Consider the following 21,644-nt stretch of genomic DNA (forward strand, 5'->3'; position numbering starts at 1 on the left):
TTCAAAATGACAGTAATGAAGATGAGCAGACCTCCTCCACTCCCTGTGCCTTTAATCCAGAAATATCAAAACTGTCGATTACTGATATAAATGTTTTCTGTCATTTTGTTTTTTTCATTTAGAAATAAGGCAATTTATGCGTACAATGTTTTCAGTGACGAAATCTAAGTAATGGACGGAGCCGGGTTTAAGTGTGGTTTTATTTTGTGATATTAGTTACATTTCCTCAGAGGGATTTTGGATCTGGTTTAGTTATTCTGTATTGAGGAGCACTGAGTTGCCTCGTGTATGAAATGCCCGATATAAATAAACATGCCGTGCCTATTAGGGGAAAAATCAGTTAAAATTCGAATCTCTTTCTCTTCAAAGCTCAATAAATCCGTCAGGAATCAGATCTGTAACAATCCCTGTGTAAAAACCTTCCAAATGTAAAGTGTGGAGTCTTCTGGAGTGACTAAAGTGCAGATGTTCTTAAAGAGTGGAATGAAAACGGTCCTAAAGTTTGGTCCCTTTGTGTATAATTCTCCCGTCTTGTCTCCCACAAAGGAAAGACGTAAAAGAGGAAACAAGCGGCATATGTTCTGTTTTCATCATCCGCTCCGTGTTGTTGGTCTGAGCGCTGACGGGTTGACCTCCCTCTCTCCGGGATCAATAGCCGCTGCTGTCGTGGTCCACGCGGTCGCGGGAGATAAACGCTCTAAACAAACCTGCCTCACGGAGCGATCGATGCGGCGCCTCCTGACCTCGTGTGCGGTGCTCGTAGCTCTGGACCTTTAAACGCGGAGAAGCTGCAACACTGCAGACGCCGCGGTCCGGTTTTCACCTGGGGACATCGATAAAGGTCGGGTTGCGGAGTTGGAGAGAATACTTGTTTGTGTATAAACACAACGGTGTATGTTGAGAAGCTGCTCAAAAGGAAGGACCGCAGGAGCCACGAAGAACCCCAGAGAAAAGAAATTCTGCAATCAAAAGAATCAGGAAATAGATATTCAAAGTGTAGCGCCAGACGGTTCTGTAGACTCTGACTCAGATGTTTCATTAACCTCCATCGGGTTTTTACTTTGTCCCTTGAAATGTTGCTTTGAAAATGCCCCTTTGTCCGTCTGTAGCTCAAATCCAGCCTGTTCCTTATTTCCTCTGGCGCTGCAGACTGGGCTCCTGGTGTTATTTGTTTCCGTCGCGGCTCGTGCTGAAGGAAACATTAGTTTCCCAGCACTCGCCCCGAGGCTCCATGCATCACTGTGACGGCTCAGGGCAGCGCGAGAACCACAGCATCAACAAACAGCAACAAGCAACAGACAGCAACAGGCCGGACACGACGCACTGTGCATACAGGGGGTTTTACTGTCCTGACCAGAGCTGAGGCTTTACTTTAAGAACATTCAGAATGAACTCATGATACACTGTGAGCATAAGGCTGGTCCTTGTTTGTTTCTTCTGCTCAGAATCCACCCTGATCATGATGAATTACTCTTGATCATTCATGATTTCATGGAATAGAAGCTTATTTATAAAGCGCTTTTCACCCGGCACAAGTCGCCCAAACTTCACACAGTTTGAGGAGATTTGTTCTTCATTCACTCCACACACAGTGGACAGAAGCGACGTGTGGGGTCAAGGTGCTTTACCTCAGGTGGAAACAATAGCCCAGTTCGCATTGAAAACAGCATGGTAAAAAAACACAGACTATGTTTAGCTAATTTCTTCATAAAAATTTCTAAGGCTCTAAGAGCAGCTTTGTTAGCAGGAGGAGGAAGGTTCCTCATCATCGTGGGAGCTTGGAGTTAGGGATGTCTTCCCTGGAGCCTGGACACTGGTGGTGGTATAGAAGACCCGTGAAGCTGCAGCAGGTAGAAGCCGTGGATGGAAGAGGCGGAGCAAGCGAACCATGATTGCTGGGGCTTAAAAGCGGGACCGAGTGTGGGATGTGGCAGCCAAACCACCCCCTATCCCAATATCCACCTCTCATATCACATACCTAGGTATTAATATCTCCCCCACGATGTTAGAACTCATCAGTCTCAACTACACCCCTCTACTCAAAACCATATCAGACAATATTCTCCGTTACATGAACCTACCACTCTCCCTTACTGGCAGAATAGCAACAGTTAAAATGTCAATTCTCCCCAAAATAAATAACTTTTTCTCAATGATCCCTGTCTCCCCCACTACCTCCTGGTTTCAATCTCTCGACTCGGTAATAACAAAATTCGACTGGAAAAATAAACCGCCCCGGATCAAACTTTCTACATTGCAAAAACCCAAAAGTCAAGGTGGCCTAGCGGACCCAAACTTTGCTCAATACTTCCTCTCAAACCAGACTCTACATATATACAAATGGATCCATAATCAACCTTCAGACATCATTTGGCTTGATATTGAACAATCAACCTCTAACATTCCCATATCCGACCTACCATTCACCAGTCCGTCTATAAAAAAGCACCAGTGTTTTGCATTAAATACAATATCAACTGCCCTATCAAATTGGTGGAAATGCTATAAAAAAATTAATTCACCCATAGAACCATCAAATTACACCCCAATCTGGAATAATCCTGACATTTTAATCAATAAAACCCCATTCATATTCACCTCCTGGGCAAAGAAAGGAATCACCCAACTCCAACACGTTATCAAAAACAACTCGCTGGTCTCTTTCCCCCACCTGGTCCAAAAGTACGGCATCGGGAGCAACGAGTACCTCAAATACTTACAACTCAGATCTGCAATTCAAGCCACATTCAAAAACACCATTCAATTAAAACCCCTTCCCCCACCATTGTCTGAAATAATAATTATAAAATCACGCAAAAAACTCCTCTCTAAAATATACAAAATACTCTCAAAGTCAGATAACAGTGTCTCAGTCCCCTCAGATAAATGGGAAATTGACCTTTCTCTAGCTCCCGATGCCACCTTCTGGACCCAAATATGTAAAAACATCTTTTTCATGTCTAGTAATCCCAACATTCAACTCATCCAGTACAAAATCATTCACAGAACCCACTACACCGCCCACAGACTATCCAAGATGGGTTTCACATCAGATATCTGCACGAGCTGCTCACAAAACATTACAGATCCCTATATCCACGCCTTTTGGCACTGCTCACCCGTACAAACATTTTGGAAAATGGTCATAAAGTGCCTTTCCTCCTTTTTTGGCTGCCACATCCCGCTGACTCCCACACTCTGTGTCCTTGGTGACATATCTGCAACCAACCTAACCAGAGCAAACAATAAAATCCTCCTTACAGCCATAACCATCGCCAAGAAAACTATCCTCATGAACTGGAAGTCCAAGCAATTGATCACCATATCACACTGGAAAAATCTACTACTACAGCACTTCTGCTTTGACTTCTCCCCCTCCGACTCTGATACAGAATCCCTCCCCACCCGGTCCTCCTTCTCAGACTTCATACAGAATGATAGAACAATATATCATTAACATTGATAATAACATTAATAAAAAAATAAAAAAATAAAATAAAAATACAATAAAGTCTGTGCGAATGTATATGTGTATGAGTGTATATATATGTATGTATTTGTGGTTATGTATATATGTGTGTGTGTATATATGCATATGCATATATTTTGTATTGACCCTACTTTTAAACAGCTTTTGTTTACCTTTTGTCCCCACCTGTGACTGCGATGGTTGAAAGATGAGTGTATGATTAAAACAGATAAACAAGTCACAGAGGATACACATACATGGATATATTAACAGCAATAATAATGTTCATGATTACATCAAAATTAACCTAATATGACGCAAACTCAACACCACAACACATTATCCCTCAGCTTTTAACCCACCACAAATCTCTCACATCGACAACACACCACTAAGTGAGCTGGTAATAAGCCACTTTCTTAATGCATCACACCCGAGCAGGCATACATACACATGTTAACCGAGAGGGATCAATGTGTTGCCAACCAAACGCTAGCGTCCAACCGACCATTGAATCGCATAAAACTAATAACAAAAAACTAAATAATGATGGAAATAATAATAATGATAATGATATTGACATAATCTAATATTGCTTACATGTCTGTGCACCTACTGTATGTATGTATGTATGCACGTATGCATGTGCGTGTATGTGTGTACACCTGCATGTATAATGATAAAATAAGGATGATGATGGCAGCAATAACGGTAATAAAAATAAAGATTTGCATCCCCCCCTTTTCAGTGGTTCTATCATTATTCATTTATATCTTAAATCTTTGTGTCCACCATCTTTCTATTATTTGTTTTATTATTATTATTTTTTATTTTATTCTATTTTTTATTATTATTTTTTATTTTGATGTTTTCCGTTTCTATATTCACTGCAATCTACTTCAAGCACTTATTTACCGATGTATCTCTGTACCTGTTTCCCCTCAACATCCCTCTACAACTGTTTTGCCCCATCATGATGACCCACATTAGTTAACCCTCAAGCCACCTAGCCACCCATACTATAAGAACTGCACTACCCTGGACTTTCAAATGTATGCAGAACCACACTACTCACACCCCACCACACTACACCTCCACACTTGTCTTGTCAACATAAAGTTTGTCTTTGTCTAATGTCATATATTGTATGTATGCAAATACAAATAAAAAAAATAAAAATAAAAAAAGCGGGACCGAGGGTGATGATTGGCTGCTCTTACGCTGATGGCTGAGGCGGAGGTGTGGCCCTCTCAGAAGCGATCATTGGCTGGAGGTATGTGATGCTGAAATTAGTCTCCCAGTTTGAATTAACGCCTAGGCTTCATTTTCTCCACCATCATTCATCCTGGCCTATTGTACATGTTTTTAGTGGTATAGGAGAAACCGGAGGAAATGGTAAATAAAGTGCTTTTCGTTCTACATTAGGCAAGGAACCACTCACCGATTCTCTCTCATTCATACACCAGTGTACACAGACACTGGCGGGGAGGAGGGGGAAGTGTCTTGCCCAAGGACACGACAGTACATCTGCAGGAGGCAGGATCCAAACCCCTGACCTTCTGCTCATGAAACGACCCGCTCTACCATCTATGCCACTGTTGTAAGTCAACATTTAAACAATTCACTGTCAAGATTGAGACATTCCTGTTTCCAAGTGAAAGTGTATTTGTTTGAGTGAGCTCTCAGTCGTTCAGGAGTTTTCCATCGTCGATGAAGGTTCTTGAGTCCTCACCTGTACTCTGCAGCTCCAGTGCAGAGTGATACATGTTTATGACAGTTGGCTTTATGTTTCTCTTTCTCTCCTTCGTCTCCGGCTGTTGATCTCACACGAGTCGATTCATAAGCAATTAATTTTATCACCGGAGCATCGGAGGAGGACGATTCCGACGGACGCTCCTTATCTGCGCCGACGCCTCCCACAGCTCCACGCACTGCACTCTGGGAAACTCCAGAAGGAGCGGCAGAAAAGAGGCCAGAGTTAATTAAAAAGATCCGATCAGCGTCACGTTATGGGAATATTCAAAGGAGACGCTGTTTTCTCAACTTTCGTCTCACAGTTTCCTCTTAAACCGAGCAAATCAAAAAGCATCAAAATAGCAACAATAACACAATGTGTGTTTTGAGTGTAGGTCCCCAACCGTCCACTGGGGGCACTAGACTTTACTATAAAAACCCCAGTTCCTCAGTGCTCGTCCTCTAGCCCTTGCACTTCCTGCTTTGGTTGTACTGGGAGCGGTGCTTCATGAGAGCAGGTCAAATATTGGCAAGCCTTAATTATTTCTAAATAAAAGTTAGTTCTGACCAATCAGGAGCTTTCCCCGAATGGGACGTACGTTGTAGCTGAGCCATCGGGGCAGATGCAATGTCGGCCCGCAGATGTAAACAAGTCATGGAGGTTTAGCTTCATTGTGAACCGGAGCTACAGCAGCTCTGGGACTTTTACAAAGACACATCAGTGTTTCTTTTACCTAAACACCCAGGATTAAAAGCGGCGACAAGAAAACTTATTTGAGGTGCTGAATCTGCACTGGGAATGTGTTTGGGCCTCGAGGATGCCTGTTGTAGCATTACCACCGGAGAAAGCTAATGGTACAAGCTAAATCTCCGGTCCTCACGTGAAAACAAGAAATATGCACAAATAAAGTCAATAAAAGCACCATCTACATAAAGAACCGTTTAACAATGATCACACATGTTGTAGTTTATTACTCGCATCATCTACAATTAGCTCCGGGAGAAAACCATAGCTTGTTAGCTCAGTTAGCTCGCATCGTGCTCCGGTTTTCTTCCATGAAAACAAGCATTATGCACTAATAACGTGAATGAAGCCGTAACTACATAGAGCAGCCTTTATGATGATCATACACTGAGCCGGGCTTCACACATTAGTGGTTTATTGTAGACTTTTAAACAACAATGAACTGTAGCAGGTATATTTCAGGCAAGAGCTACTTCCAAGATGGACGAACACCCTCTGAGCTGACGCGCGGTGACATTTGTCAGACTTCACTAAGCACAAGCGTCCAACTACAGGCTTTAGGCACGTTTGACGCCCGAAAATCGTGCGGTGTGGACGTAGCTTTCAAATGAGGCGTTACTCTGGCCTATAGCTGTGAACTCTCCAGTGGAGAAGCTGTAAAGGGACTATACACAGTTTATAAATGTTAAAACTAAGTGTTTTCCTCCCCCTACATGTTCCAGTCAATCAATTTTATTTATATAGCGCTTTTCATACATTTCATGTAACAAAAAGTGCTTTACAGATAAAAAAAAAACATTCTCTCACACCCATCTCCTTCCACAAATACAAACACATTGTCGTATTCACACTCCCCCCACCCTCCTCCCCAGAGACACACCACACAAGCACACAATACACACTCAAGGTAAAACAGTGGACACTATGGACAAAAGGCTAAGATAAGGCTGGGTGCAGATAAACCAGGTAAGGGAACACCATCCAAGGAGCCGTCTGCATCGGGAGCGGCACCTCTGCTGCAGCCACAGGGACCAACACAGGGTGCCAGGACAACACCACACCTCCATCCAGACACCCACAAGACAGCACCCCAGCAGCCACAGCCAATCACCGCTCCCGAGACAGAGCGCTCCTCCAGAGGAAACTGGAAGAGCATAAAAATAGTTTACATAAATAAAAGTAAGTAAGTAAAATCAAATAATAGGATAATAAAAAATAAGACTGAGAGGTAAAATACATAAATACAAAATAAATATTAATAACAATTAAATGTCAATTTAATTAATTATAAGGTGCTGATGAATAAAAATAATAAATAGGCCTAGCAAAAATAAATATCAGTTAAAAGCTAAACTAAAAAGGTGGGTCTTGAGCCTGCTCATAAAAACATTTTCGTTCTCTGCAGCCCTGACCTCCTCCTCAGGTGGTTCCAGAGGCGAGGGCCGTAATATTGAGTCTTTTTGTTGACTTTAGGAATAACTAGGAGACCTCTGCCGGAGGAGCGAAGGGGCCGTGAAGGTTCATAAGGTAAAAGCAGTTCTGAAAGATAAGAAGGACCAAGAACATTAAGACATTAAAAACCATTAAAAGAACTTTAAAATCGATCCTGAAACACACAGGAGCCAATGCAGCGATTCTAAAACCGGTGTAATGTGGTCCCGCCTCCTGGTCTTCGTCAGGACACGAGCTGCTGAATTTTGTAAAAGTTGTATACCTGAGATCCTCTTTTTGGGAAGACCAGAAAGCAGGGCATTACAGTAGTCGATACGACTGGTGATAAAAGCATGCATGAGCGTCTCCGTGTTGGCCCGAGAGAGAATGGGGCGGACACAGAGTCAAAGATCACACCCAGGTTCTTCACCTGTGAGGAAGGATTAATAGACAGTGACTGTCATGTCCTAATGTGTAGAATGAGCTCAGACCTGTTCACCACAACTGCCTCTAAAATCCTGCACTGTCGCTCAGTAAAAGGTGTTAATTTGGGTCTGAAGTGCCGTCATGCACGAGCTTAATATAGAAGGTGCAGTTACATGCCAGACCTGAGGGGGCAGTAGTGAGTATAAAAATGACCAAGTTGTATCTAGTCTCTTTAAGGTTTGAGTAAAAAACTGTGCTTGGTTAAAGTGGGGGTTAAGAGGTTATCATCAAAAGTATTTATTTGTTCTTATAATTTGATTGAGGTTAGCGTTTGAGAACCGGTTTTATCTATCACTTGTGTCCAGTTTCTGACAAAAAAAGAAGCACAAGGGTTTTGGGAACAATGGCATTAACCCTGACTCTGCTGTTTCTGACAATCGATCTGACTGTGATCTATTTAAATATGTTCTTCTTCTTCGTCCAGAAACACGTCTCACACTTTGTCCTGACACGCTGGGCTGATGATGATGATGATGATGATGATGATGATGATGATGATGATGATGGTCGGTTCGGTGTTGGTTTTCCAGGACATTCTGTGTAAAAGGTCAGAGAAGTTCAGACACTCAGGTGTGAAGAGCTCGTCATAATCACGGCTTCAGGAGGTCGAGAGACCATCACATGTTACATGAACTGCCCTGTCCACACGGAGGCAAGCACAGGACCAAAGCTCAAAGTATTTTATCACGCTTAACTCCACTTTGGCTTTACCCAAATCTAAAAGCTTCTTGATTATTTTATTTTTTTAATTAACAACGAAAGCCAGCATGAAAACACAACAAAAAGAGACACAAACTAAGCTTTGTTCATGAAGCAGAGGAGCTTTAAATGATTATAATAAGTATTAAAAAGTCGACTAAATTCATTGCCAATTTGAGTCGAAAACTAGATTAAAACTGAAGATAATAATTTCACTAAATCATCTAAAATAAAATTCCATTTCCGTCAACGCTGCCTCACACAGGCCTGGCAGATGAATGGCAGCGTTTTCACACGTTTTCACACGTTCACTGAGCTGGCTCTGTGTTTACACAAGAGTTTCTGAAAGTGTAAGTGTTTTGTCTTTGTGTGGCGCCCTCCTGTGGCAGGTGCAGCAGGTGCGGCCAATAACACAAAGCTGCAGACCCGGAGCCGAGACAGATCCACGACGGTGAGGCGGATCTGCCGTGATAGTGCGCCCTCTGCTGGTAGGAGCAGATCCACCACGGTATTATTTATAAATAATTCATGTTTTACAATTATTGTTAGGTTTAGTTTAAAATCGTTAGGGCTAGGTTAGGGTAGGGTTGTTAGGGTTAGGTTGAGATTAGAGCTAGGTTAGGGTTAAGATTGGGGTTAGGTTAGGGTTGTTAGGGTTAGGTTAAGATTAAGGTTAGGTTAGGGTTGTTAGGTTTAGGATTAGTTAGGGTTGTTAGGGTTACAGTAAGATTAGAGCTAGGTTAGGGTTAAGATTAAGGTTAGGTTAGGGATGTTAGGGCTAGGTTAAGATAAGGGTTGGGCTAGGGTTGTTAGGGTTAGGTTAAGATTGGGGTTAGGTTAGGGTTGTTAGGTTAGGTTAGGGTTGTTAGGTTTAGGATTAGGGTTAGGGTTAGGGTGAGATATGTTCTTACCTAACCTTAGACGAGTTAATATATACCCGTCTGGTCTTAGTCCGTAAAGACTTCCCCCCGCTCACTTCCGTCAATAACCTTTAGGAGTTACTGCGCGGACGTTGTGCTCCTCGTATCATTACGCCTCACAATATAGTACCCCTTTTTATCTGTTTATAAAATCGACATGTTACATTTCTGTGTAAATATACTTCGCTTGAAAACACTTCACGTAACTTTATTTAAATAGGGAACACGTGGAGGAGCTTGGTAGCTTCTATCGTGAGCTTTTTTGGAGCTATGTGACATGTGGGAGAGGCTGCGTATATATTAACTCGTCTAAGGTTAGGTAAGAACATATCTCAGTATGTAAAAACGGTGGCCTATTCCTTTAAGATAAGGGTTAGGCTAGGGTTGTTAGGGTTAGGTTGAGATAAGGGTTAGGTTAGGGTTGTTAGGGTTAGGTTAAGATAAGTGTTAGGTTTGGGTTGTTAGGGTTAGGTAAAGATAAGTGTTAGGTTTGGGTTGTTAGGGTTAGGTAAAGATAAGTGTTAGGTTTGGGTTGTTAGGGTTAGGTAAAGATAAGGGTTAGGTTTGGGTTGTTAGGGTTAGGTAAAGATAAGGGTTAGGTTTGGGTTGTTAGGGTTAGGTAAAGATAAGGGTTAGGTTAGGTTGCTTTTTAAAAGTAACTCCCCCAACACTGGTCATGACACAAAAGACCCGCCCCTTAGAGCAAGAGACTTTATTCTGAATGGAAATAAAACGTAAGTAAACTAAATAACCATGGGCTAGAGCAGAAGAAGATGAATGAAGATTTGTTCTCTAGTTTCCCCTTAAATGGCTACAAACTCTGACACAGAAACAATAACACTTGCATTACATTTCTTCTTATATTTGTCAGGTTATTAACAATAGTATAATAACAATAATATCCAGAGACGTCTCTTTAAAACAACGACACGAGGCTCAGTCAGACACGTCATGTTTAATGTTTCATAAACAAATGTCTAAAAGAAGAGACACAAACCTCTCTCTCCGTGTGGTTCGTCTGAGGCAGAAAGGAAAACATCAACATGACACATTCGTATGAAAACATTCAGTCTGTACAGTCCACAGAGCAGGATTAACGCGGGCTGAGGCCTGGCCCAAAGGAGCTCCACAATCCCTGAGCTCAGACTAAACCAAATCAAGAGAGTTTTTACAGATAAACCTCAGGATGAGACGAACTGGGGCGTCTGGGAGAAGATCACCACGGGAACCACTGCAGTTCATTTAAGACTTTAGAGTTAAAATCATTACATTTGATTCAAAAAGGGCTGAATCTAAATGATTTCTTTTGTTCTGTGTTGGGAGAATACCTTCAGAGTACATAAATACTTTCAGAGTACATAAATACTTTCACATTGATGTGTATGATGTTTTACATTTGAATTTTGTTCCTGAAATTATCTGCAATTGTGGTCATGTTCTTGAATAAAACGCCTCATTTTTAAGTGAAAAGAAAAATGACAGAACATTTGTGATACCTCTTTTTCTGATACAGTCCTGATCAAAAGTTTAAGACATTCACATTACTCATGGTTGGATCTTAACAAGTTTCAAGTAGAACTTAAATCTGCAACAAGAAGAAAAGGGAGTGAGACAAAAGATGTTTTTAGTGAAACTGAAATCATCTATGTTTGCAGCTGATCAAAGGTTTAGAACCTTTAAAGACCATTTTCTGTCATGACTTTGTCCTGATGAGTTTGTGTTGTATCAGGTGGGAGGTGAACTCATTTGATACCATTGGATCTGATTTTCGCTAGTGTTTGGTCGTGACATATGGAATGTGCCCGAGTGAGTGAAGCAGCTATCATAACTCTCTCATAACTCTCTCATAACTCTCTCATAACTCTATCATAACTCTATCATAACTCTATCATAACTCTATCATAACTATATCATAACTCGATCATAACTCGATCATGACTATCATGACTATCAAGACTCTGTCATAACTGTATCATAACTGTATCATTACTCTATCATCACTCTATCATACCTCTATCATAACTCTGTCATAACTCTATCATAACTCTATCATAGCTCTATCATAACTCTACCATGACTCTATCATAACTCTATCATAACTCTATCATAGCTCTATCATGACTCTATCATAACTCTATCATAACTCTACCATGACTCTATCATAACTCTGTCATAACTCTATCATAACTCTACCATGACTCTATCATAACTCTATCATAACTCTATCATAGCTCTATCATGACTCTATCATAACTCTATCATAGCTCTATCATAGCTCTATCATAGCTCTATCATAACTCTATCATAACTCTATCATAGCTCTATCATAACTCTATCATAACTCTATCATGACTCTATCATAACTCTATCATAGCTCTATCATAACTATCATAACTCTATCATGACTCTATCATAGCTCTATCATAACTCTATCATAGCTCTATCATAACTCTATCATAACTCTATCATAGCTCTATCATAACTCTATCATAGCTCTATCATAACTCTATCATGACTCTATCATAGCTCTATCATAACTCTATCATAACTCTATCATGACTCTATCATGACTCTATCATAACTCTATCATAGCTCTATCATAGCTCTATCATAACTCTATCATAACTCTATCATAGCTCTATCATAACTCTATCATGACTCTATCATAACTCTATCATAGCTCTATCATAACTCTATCATAACTCTATCATGACTCTATCATAACTCTATCATAGCTCTATCATAACTCTATCATAACTCTATCATGACTCTATCATAACTCTATCATAGCTCTATCATAACTCTATCATAACTCTATCATAGCTCTATCATAGCTCTATCATAACTCTATCATAGCTCTATCATAACTCTGTCATAACTCTATCATAACTCTATCATGACTCTATCATCACTCTATCATAACTCTATCATAGCTCTATCATAACTCTATCATAACTCTATCATGACTCTATCATAACTCTATCATAGCTCTATCATAACTCTATCATGACTCTATCATAACTCTATCATAGCTCTATCATAACTCTATCATAACTCTATCATGACTCTATCATAGCTCTATCATAACTCTATCATAGCTCTATCATGACTCTATCATCACTCTATCATAACTCTATCATAGCTCTATCATAACTCTATCATAACTCTATCATGACTCTATCATAACTCTATCATAGCTCTATCATAACTCTATCATGACTCTATCATAGCTCTATCATAACTCTATCATAGCTCTATCATGACAGAATTTCTCCATCTGTGAGATCAATAAAGTACCATCTTATCTTATCTTATCTTATCTTATCTTATCTTATCTTATCTTATCTTATCATAACTCTATCATAGCTCTATCATGACTCTATCATAGCTCTATTATAACTCTATCATGACTATCATAGCTCTATCATAACTCTATCATGACTCTATCATAACTCTATCATAACTCTATCATAACTCTATCATAGCTCTATCATAACTCTATCATAACTCTATCATGACTCTATCATCACTCTATCATAACTCTATCATAGCTCTATCATAACTCTATCATAACTCTATCATGACTCTATCATAGCTCTATCATAACTCTATCATAGCTCTATCATGACTCTATCATCACTCTATCATAACTCTATCATAGCTCTATCATAACTCTATCATAACTCTATCATGACTCTATCATAGCTCTATCATAACTCTATCATAACTCTATCATGACTCTATCATCACTCTATCATAACTCTATCATAGCTCTATCATAACTCTATCATAACTCTATCATGACTCTATCATAGCTCTATCATGACAGAATTTCTCCATCTGTGAGATCAATAAAGTACCATCTTATCTTATCTTATCTTATCTTATCATAACTCTATCATAGCTCTATCATGACTCTATCATAGCTCTATTATAACTCTATCATGACTATCATAGCTCTATCATAACTCTATCATGACTCTATCATAACTCTATCATGACTCTATCATAACTCTATCATAGCTCTATTATAACTCTATCATGACTATCATAGCTCTATCATAGCTCTATCATGACTCTATCATAACTCTATCATAACTCTATCATGACTCTATCATAACTATCATAACTCTATCATAGCTCTATTATAACTCTATCATGACTATCATAGCTCTATCATAGCTCTATCATAGCTCTATCATAGCTCTATCATAACTCTATCATAGCTCTATCATGACTCTATCATCACTCTATCATCACTCTATCATAACTTTATCATGACTCTATCATAACTCTATCATGACTCTATCATCACTCTATCATAACTATCATAGCTCTATCATAACTCTATCATAACTCTATCATGACTCTATCATAGCTCTATCATAACTCTATCATAGCTCTATCATCACTCTATCATAACTTTATCATGACTCTATCATAACTCTATCATGACTCTATCATCACTCTTTCATAACTCTATCATAACTCTATCATGACTCTATCATAGCTCTATCATAACTCTATCATGACTATCATAGCTCTATCATAACTCTATCATAACTCTATCATAACTCTATCATGACTCTATCATAGCTCTATCATAACTCTATCATGACTATCATAGCTCTATCATAACTCTATCATGACTCTATCATAACTCTATCAAAACTCTATCATAACTCTATCATAACTCTATCATGACTCTATCATAGCTCTATCATAACTCTATCATGACTATCATAGCTCTATCATAACTCTATCATAACTCTATCATAACTCTATCATGACTCTATCATAGCTCTATCATAACTCTATCATGACTATCATAGCTCTATCATAACTCTATCATGACTCTATCATAACTCTATCATAACTCTATCATAACTCTATCATAACTCTATCATGACTCTATCATAGCTCTATCATAACTCTATCATAACTCTATCATAACTCTATCATGACTCTATCATAGCTCTATCATAACTCTATCATAACTCTATCATAGCTCTATCATGACTCTATCATAACTCTTGGGAACATTCCTTGCACATTCCAAGGCTTCAGTTTTCATTTCTGGATAATTGTGAGCTGAGCCAGAACGGATTGAAGAGCTTCTATTGCTTCCATTTGTTTTTGTCGCTATGACCCTTGAGACAACGCTGGGGAAAGGGAAATATTTGTAACCATCCTGGTTTCTGTATATCTGTATCATAGTGGAAGCATGTTCAGTGCTTTGACTGTGGAGGCTCCGCCCACCTTTTTGCCCTTTTAAGGAGCAGGCGGCCATTTAAGTTTCACAGGATTCGGGACCATTACCGTGAATGGGGCTGAATGGAACCCACTCATCTGTATTGTATTATATTTATAAATCCTAAACGTTTGATCTGCTGCAAAATCAGACAATTTCAGTTTCATTGTTATTTTCAATAAAAGCTTTACCAAAAACATCTTTTGTCTCACTCCCTTCTTATTGCTGATTAAAGTTCTACTTCGAACCTTGAACTTAACCCCCGCCTGAACCGAGCACATTTTCCCCAGTTCAGCCTTACCTAAATCTAAAAGCTTCTCGAGTTCACAGCCTAAGGGTAACGCCTCATCGGAAAGATACAAAATTAATCTTATCGGATCTTTTTCCTCACGTGTTGCTGTCACTTTTTTTTTTATCACTTTTTCAGTGCGTTTTTGCATTTTCGTCCTCATTTTCCTCACATTCTTGTCGCTATTTTGACCATTTTAGATTTGAGTAAAGCTGAACAGCAGATCATGTGCTCGGTTCAGGAGGTGAACTGTATTCATGTCTCTACAGCAGAAGATTCACATTAAAACCTCGACATTTACATTTCCCCTGTTTCTCCTGCGGCGTCTCATGAAAAGGTTCTGCTCTGTGCTCGGTGGCACAGTGGTTAGCTCCAATGGGACACGCCGTGGTTTAAACTTCACATCGACGACACATTAAATGGAAAACACAAACACTTTTGTACAGAACACGTAAAACACAGAGTTATATTGAAAATAGTCTGTCTTGCAGCAGAACTGGCCTCCACAATGACAAAATAATCCAAAATACCAACACAGCACGGGACATTCTTTAAGAGCGAGAGTTAGCCGTGTTTGAGCAAAAAAAATAAGACATAAAGCTGCTATTTACATCCAAACGGCAGAATTTACATTTTTAACACAAACTTTACATTATTTTAAAATCTTTGTACATGCACTTCCTGTTCGTAAACAACACGGAGCTTGAAATAAACTTCCACTTCCACCTGGACACAAACCACCTTTAAATACCTTTAAAAGCCTTCAGGGGGAAAATGACAGAATATTAGTGGATATTTGTTCTCATTTTACTGACAATGTAAATAAAATGCATCTAAATGAAATGAGCTGCGAGTCAACACAATAATGAAGTTGATACAGTGGTGTGCATAAGTATGGGCCCCCTTTAACTTTTCCACATTTTGCTATACTATGGACCATAAACAAAAATATATTTAGTTGAAATTTGATGTGAAAGACACGCACTAAGTGACACACAATCGAGAAATGAAATGAAATGTATACATGGTTTTGAATTTGTTTTATAAATAAAGAACTGAATACTGGGGTTTGCAAAAGTATCCATGTGTCCATTTCCTTTTAGTGCAACCAACTGCCTTCAGAAGTTTCCTGATGATTTCTGAATGATCACATGTTGACCCAATGACTAAATAGAGTCTACCTGTGTGTTTCTAATGTCAGTTCAAATACAGCTGCTCTGTGATGGTCTCAGAGGTCTGTTAAAGACTATTGTGGAGCAGAAGCATCATGAAGTCCAAGAACACACCAGACAGGTCCGGGATAAAGTTATTGAGAAGTATAAAGCTGGGTTAGGTTATAAAAAGCTTTACAAAGCTTTGAAAATCTCTCGGACTACTGTTAAATACGTGTATGGCATCACTGCAAACCTACCAAGACCCGGCCGTCCTCATAAACTTACTGACCGAACAAGGACAGCACTGACCACAGCTGAGTGGCTGAACAAGCCATTTTGGTCTCACCTGACCAAAGCACCTTCTTCCACATTTTTGCTGTGTCCTCCATGTGGCTTATGGCAAACAGAAAACAGGACTTCTTCTGGTTTTCTTTTAAAAATGCTACTCTGCCATGAGAAGTGTATGACTAATAGTTGTTCTGTTGTTCTAGCTGGGCTGATGTGGCCTCGGGGTCCCCCCAGAACAGCTGGAGGAGGTGTGTGTGGACTGGGAAGTTTGGGCATCTCTGCTGAGACTGCTGCCCCCGCGACCCGGCCCCGGATAAAGCAGAAGAAAATGGATGGATGGACTTTTCAGTTTTTTATTTATAAAATATAAATAAATTCCAAATCATGTTCAATGAAATTGATTATGTGTCACTTAGTGTGTGTCTTTCACATCAAATTTCAATGAAATATATTTATGTTTATGGTCCACACACAGTATGGCAAAATGTGGAAAGTTAAAGGGGGTAGTTTTGCATAAGCAAAAGGATGTGGTTGAACAGTTTGAGGAGTAGATTTTTAACATTGTTTTGACCATTTTTTCCATCACGTTTTTGTTGCATTTTCATCAAACATTTTTATCACATTTTTGCCACTTTTGTGTTGCTTTTTTCAAGAAGGTTTTAGATTTGGATAGAGCCGAACTGGAGAAAACCCGCTCGGTTCAGACGGGGTCAGGTTTTCCACATTTCACACTAAAAAGAGCCAGTCTTTTGAACGGCTCTTTGAAACGAAGACTCGGCTCCAGAAATGAGCCGTAAATGTGTCCATGTCGTAAATGTGTCCTGTTCGGCTTTACCCAAATCTAAAAGCTTCTCACAGCCTATAGGCCAGCGCCTGATTTGAAAGCTGAGATCTAAATGGATCTTTTTCCTGCTGTGTTGTTTGTGTGTTTTTTCACACACACACCCCCACCCCCCACCCCCAGGCTGACGACGACAAAGCGTCTCTCACCGCGATGCCTGAGGCCGAGCTCGCCGTATGAATAAAATATGAAATAAACAAGAGAGGAGCTGGAATCCCCCTGAGGGGTGAACAGAAGTGAGAGTAACTCTGCAGATCACTTTATTTATTGTATTATATTCTGAATCATCTGAATCCATATCGGATTTGCAAACGCTTCATCAAACAGACAAACATCTACTGATGCGATAACAGAAGTTTGAGCCAATACTGTTAATTATGTTTCTATATTTGCACTTTATTTTGGGACAGGAAATCAATGTAACAGTTCTGCCCAAAATGTATAAACTCTACAACAAATACACAAGTGAATAAACATCAATCAAATAATGAGTTTTACTTTGGGTTTGAGTCTTCTAAAAGTGAATTAACGTCAATCAAATAATGAGTTTTACTTTGGGTTTGAGTCGTCTAAAAGTGAATAAACATCAATCAAATAATGAGTTTTACTTTGGGTTTGAGTCTTCTAAAAGCTCGGGGTTCTGAGTAGCTCTGTCTCTGTGTCACATCTTAGTAAAAAACAAATACTTTCTTTGTGTATTTCTTTTTGTTGACGTCACACTAATGAATTGTGATTCTGAGTCTAGAGTCTCCTTGTCTGTGACATGACATGAGAATAATCACTGACATGAGAATGAAGTGATGCCAAATCTGAGCCTGTGACAGATTCACCTTTGCTTTGTGTGGCATTACCAGTTTTATTTAAAGGGATATTTCAGGATTTTTGACATAGGGCCTCATTTCCTAGTTATCCAGAGTGTTGCTGATTTCTGGAGATATCTTTTTTTTGTAATTCATGCAGTTCGTATCTTTGAAGAGTTTCGTGGCGCTAGGCTAATGCAAGGCTAGCACATTTCTATGGTATCAGCTAGCCTGCATTAAAAACAGTGTGACCCGCTCCACAGAGCACCTGAGGCAAATCACTTATAACACCAGACTAACCATATGAATGTCTGTGTCCATAGAATCATTTTTGGAATATAACTGACCTTGCATCACATGAATGATCGCATTTTGAGGGACTATTTTCTAGCAGATCACTCCGCCGCTGCGAAGCTTATACAACCACAAAGCAGATGCTGGTTAAAATTATTCTATGGACACAGACATTTATATGGTTAGTCTGGTGTTATAAGTGATTTGCCTCAGGTGCTCTGTGGAGCGGGTCACACTGTTTTTAATGCAGGCTAGCTGATATCGTAGAAATGCGCTAGCCTAGCACTAGCCTAGCGCTACGAAACTCTATAATATAAGAACTTCTTGAACTACAAAAAAAAATATCTCCAGAAATCAGAAACACTCTGGATAACTAGGAAATGAGGCCCTATGTCAAAAATCCTGAAATATCCCTTTAATCTCTCTCGGTTTGTTGTTGTCCGGGGTCTGCTGGCGTCCTTGCGTCCTCGCTAAGATTGGCCTTGCCTGGTGGACCTAACCACGCTGCTGTCTTGCTTCCAATTGTTTGTTTTTGTTTCACTCCACTGTGTATAACCTGTGTCTAAAGGAAAATCAAACCGTGTGAACTGAGTGTTGAACAAACTGTGCTAACCGAAAGTTAATGTGAAAATACTGTGAACCAACTGAGAGCTAAAGTGTACAAACTGTTCAAGTGAACGTAACAAACGGTGAAATTAAAAGTGTCAAGTATGAAAACCCAACAAAAGGATGAAACGACAGGAAAAATGCAGTGTTAAAGGAACATGCCCTTTGTTCATAGCACTTCGACTAGGGATGGGCGGATCGATACCAAAGTATTGATATATCGATACCAAGCGGCTAATTTTTAAGTATCGATATTGGACAAAAAGCATCGATACTAATTTGCATATGTAAAAAGAAGGCAGGGCAGCAATTATCAACACAAACGGATGATTTATTTCTTTGTTCTGAGCCAAAACAGTCCACAAGGCATATCATTCTGGTTTAGGTTCTGTTTGTCATTTAAGTATTCATTTTAAATTTTGTTTATATATTTAATTTCACATTAGCATTGTTTAAATAACAAGTTAAAGTAACATCATTTTAATTGACCAATTCATTTTATAAAATAACAAGAGTTTTAGAAATGTATATTGATTGAAATACATTCACCCATATCACCTGAAATGACCATTATCGGTATCGACAAAATTACCCCAAAAGTATCCATCCCTAACTTCGACTGTCATCTTTATTATTTTTCTCTGTAATACAAAGCTAACACATCGGTTTAGGACTCGCTCTGTTCTCGTGTTGAACATGAGTGCAGGTTCACAGTGCATTTCCTCGTCTTTGTCACATTTTGTTGCGGTGAAAATGTTGAAGTGACTTTGATGTAAAAAAAAAAAAACGATGTACGAAGTAAAGAAAAACTCGCTGGAAAATTCTTTGTATTTTTCATCTAAAACAGGAGTCCAGGGGAGAGCATCTCGACGCGTTGAGTTGCCATGTGTACAAAATGCACGGTATAAATAAACATGCCTTGCCTGGTGTGTATCTGCTGCGGTCGTGAATCTGCAGCAGCTCCGGGCTGCAGGAGGACACAAAGGCTTAGAATCATCGACTGTAAAAAGATTCATCGGCTGATCGGTGATGCCGTCAAAAGGCAAAGATATTATCGTGCATCCCCGGTTTTAGACCATATCCCAATACAACATTTTTGACCAATGTCAAAATCTTCCAATAAATGCCAGTTTTCATCCAATTTAATGATTTTTAATGACATTTAAGGCCTTGATTTTGGCACAATTCATCGAGTGACTTAATGCCCCACTGAAACCCTGATTTAGGCAGTTTAATACATATGGAAAAGTTTTATTCACTTTAAAAAAGAGTGAAGCTGAAAACGTGTTTTGTTATTAATGTTTTTTACTTTTGACGTCGTTTTAGAGCAAAACATCTGCAGATTTCATCTCACTAACATACTTTTTATTTGTTTGTTTTTTTGTCTCGTTTTAGTCACAAAAATGTGACTTTGACTAAAATGATGATGAACTATTTGTGTCCAGGTGAAAGTCTGAGTCACAACAGTGGAGCTTTGAGATGAGCTTGTGGTTTTGAGACGCCGTGTCGTCCTCCGCCTAAAGCCCATAGTTCCTCCTCAGAGCAGAAGCCTTTGTCTTTGGTCCTCTCCCTTTTAAAAGCACTGATGCAACATTTACAAAGACTTCAGACATGTTGCGTCAGGGAAATAAACGAGCGCTAAGCCAAAACAAACATGAACCGCTTTGTTCTGGAGGGTTTGGATTCTCCGCACGAGTCGTTTCAGATCCATCACACGGAGAAACTGTCACCGACTCTGACAGAGAAACGTGAACCCCGTTTTGAACAGCGACTTCGTAAAGAGACCAGGCTTTTATCACACGAGCGGCTGGATCACATGAGGAATGATTATATTGAAAGACATTTAAAGCAGAACTAAGTAACTTGTGCCCCTAGAGGCCTTAAGTGTCACTGCAGGTGTTGTAGCATGTTGTGTTTTTTTACTCATTAATTGTCCGTGAGAGTAAATCCTACAATGACAGAAAAGACAAAGGGACAGAGGGATATTGTACATCCAATTACACAATGGAGATCATTTTTTTCATTCAAACTTGGTTGTAAATACTGTTTAACTGGTGCTAGCTAGAGGGACTACGGAAAGGATTTATTAAGGTAAACAAGTTACTAAGTTCTGCTTTAATGCTGATTATGAGCAGGTTTGGACATTCTTGAAATACGTTTATCAATGGAATGAGCAGAAAAAAAGTCAAAAGTAAACAGTTATTGTTGCATTAGCAATGAAATAGTCCAAACATTTTCAAAAGGAGCACAGATTCCAATAATTCAAGCACTTTTACATGTCCTCTCGGACATTACAGAAAGTTTAGATTTTTCTCCAAATTATTTTCCCTCTTAACTGTTTTCAAACATGACCGTATATGGGCGATTCCAGCGATACCATCTGTATCTATTCGTTTGTTAAGTGGTGACGTGACAGCTCTACTTCTGGGTCTGCAGATGTGTGAGAAACTACAAAAAACTCTTTAATACCACAATCAATATTTCTGAAACTCAACAGAGAGTTACTGAACATACTTATTTATCAGGCCCATTAGCCAAAAATACTGCTAAAGTCATATTTACCAAAATCGGTACATTCGGGATAGTGGAGAATGCTAACGGCGCAGCAGCTACGCTAACCCCGGAAGTACTGACTTT

At 39.4% G+C, this 21,644-nt stretch overlaps 1 long non-coding RNA gene across 1 annotated transcript; it reads left to right on the forward strand.

Moving 5' to 3' along the window:
* The first annotated feature begins 9,129 nt into the window (after positions 1-9,129).
* On the forward strand, positions 9,130-9,926 carry LOC306964517. The gene is made up of 3 exons (XR_013792974.1): positions 9,130-9,241; positions 9,369-9,406; positions 9,893-9,926. It is a non-coding gene; the product is annotated as an uncharacterized lncRNA (long non-coding RNA).
* The last annotated feature ends 11,718 nt before the right edge of the window (positions 9,927-21,644 follow it).

This window comes from Gobius niger (assembly GCF_951799975.1).
Source record: "Gobius niger genome assembly, chromosome: 6".
Taxonomy (NCBI): Eukaryota; Metazoa; Chordata; class Actinopteri; order Gobiiformes; family Gobiidae; genus Gobius; species Gobius niger.